General features: G+C 40.8%; 1 protein-coding gene across 4 annotated transcripts in view; it reads left to right on the top strand.

Moving 5' to 3' along the window:
* The window catches only part of herc1 (HECT and RLD domain containing E3 ubiquitin protein ligase family member 1), a 100737-nt gene that overhangs the window by 20341 nt on the left and 78191 nt on the right, over window positions 1–2205 (top strand). The window lies entirely within an intron of this gene.

Genomic DNA, 2205 nt, shown 5'->3' with positions numbered 1-2205 from the left:
TTTCTTCACATGGGTGCGCTCTGAAGCACAGACTTTTACAATTAAATGTAAGTACTGACTTTTTGTTGCAGCATGACCTTTTTAAAGTTATAAAACCGCTGTTATGTTTATTCAAGCGCTGGATGCTCTGCGCTAAAGCTAGCAGACCGGTGATTATTGGTGTTATGAGACACAATTTTTTCAGAACTCTGCGTTTGCAGGGCTAAATGTAGGGAAAGGGAGAAGGGAGGAATTCAGACTGGGCCTAAAACTGGAACCAGTGGCTCCCTACTTTACACTCAGTATTAAGGGGTTAGATTTAGGGATTAAACCATCAAACTGTTCTTGAGTGCAGCTGTGTCTACAGCTCAATGCTCTTTAAGGGGATGGATCAAATGCGCAGAGTAAATTTCACACAACCGTGCGTGACAACTAATGGGACTTTAACTTTGATCAATTAGCTGAAACTTTCTGATTTCAGCTGATTGTCAAGTAATTACTTGGTCAGGAGTACAATTCTCAGGCCTAACAATCATTAAGCCTTAAACTCAAAATGCACGACCTAAAAAAAAAAAAAAAAAAGTGTTATTCTGACTTAAAACATATATTACCTTATTTTCCGGACTATAAGTTGATAAGTCGCAGGAGCTGAAAAATGCATAATGAAGAAGAAAAAAACATATAAGTCGCTCCAGATTTTATGAGAGAAGTCCAATATTTATGAAAAAATTCAACAAGCCCGACATAAAATGGTCAATTTAATTTTATTTAATGATCACAGCATTAAGCACTTACACTGTGTCTGATACACAAGTAGAGACACATGTGGATCTGGAGCTGCTTGTTGCAGACCCCTGGCATAACAAAATATTTTTCAGTATAAGAAAATATAGAATAAATGTGCCTTAACTAATAAGTTTCTAAAAATAGGATTGCAAGATGACTAAATCTAGCATTTAAACGGTTCATTAACCTGAACAAGTGCTTTAACAGTGAAGAAAAAAAAAGCCAGTTCTTTCCAGAAACATTTCAGTGTGATGACTGGATGAATGCGGCTAAGATGTTTTATTTACCTGACAGTCAGCGCTGCTGCTCAATTTTTCTTAAAAGTGAAAGCAAGTGTGTATTTCACTGCCAATCACTCCGACATTGCCCTATTTTCAGAGTGTTGTAAACATCTTTCTGATCCATCAGGTGTCTGAACTAGAATCTATTTCTGTGAAGTTCAGCTGAACTTCTGCTCGCTTTGCCGACAGTATTTTGATGGAGGATCCATGCATGAGCCACTGCAGCTCCACTGCTTCATTCGTTCTTATCTGAACCTCTACGAAGCATCGCGGTCCACGTTTTTATGGGATACTGGAAGCAACGTGGCACAGAGTTTCGGTTTAGTACCCATTCCAAGTAGAAACTAAGTAGTATATGTGTCGTAACAACCAAAACTGTGAGGCTGACTGAACCTTTGACAGATCTAGTTGTTGTTCTGGTGGCGGTCATTGACTGTAAAAAATACTGGACTTCTCGAGCCATGAGGTCCCTCATTGGAAATGCATTACCTCCACTCCTCGTGAAAGTAGGCCACCGCTTTCACCGTCACTTCCTGATACGGCTATCCCCATATTCCAAACATCTGCAACCATCTTCAGCGATTGGTCTGAGTCTCTGTGAGTCATAGCTGAGTCATGAATCTACAGGAAGTACTGTCAAAAATCTGGAGTGAGTTTATTGTGAGTGTCCGCCTCTTTCCACGCCTCTACCATGAGACCGCGGATGTAAACAGATTCTACTTTAATAACACCGGAGAATCGTACAAGTCATTGTTCAAGTCTTTGAGAGAGAACCATTCCAACATTTGATTCTGTCAGCGGTCCTTTGGGATTTACTTACATTTATTCATTTTTGTTGAGATAAAAGGAGCATTTGGGTGACGCTGCTGCAGAACTGCGTGTGCCCCCCTCGCGCGCCGCAGCGTTACTTCACATGCGCTGCCACGTTACAGTCTGATCAGATACACGTGAGAAGCGCGTTCAGCGGTATTTAAAATAAATAACCATCCTAACAAGTGAACAGCTAGATCTTTTTTCTGTTTGAAAATACGACCAGGTCCAAGTTTGTCTCGCGCTCCTCAGACGGCTGCATCTAATTCAGGGTGAAGCTGGAAAAGTGCGGCAAAGATGAATCTTTGGTTGGTGATTTTATGGAGGAGCTGTACCATTCTGTATGATA

Source organism: Oryzias melastigma, unplaced genomic scaffold, assembly GCF_002922805.2.
Source record: "Oryzias melastigma strain HK-1 unplaced genomic scaffold, ASM292280v2 sc00236, whole genome shotgun sequence".
Classification (NCBI taxonomy): Eukaryota; Metazoa; Chordata; class Actinopteri; order Beloniformes; family Adrianichthyidae; genus Oryzias; species Oryzias melastigma.
This window is presented reverse-complemented; position numbering and strand designations above follow the sequence as displayed.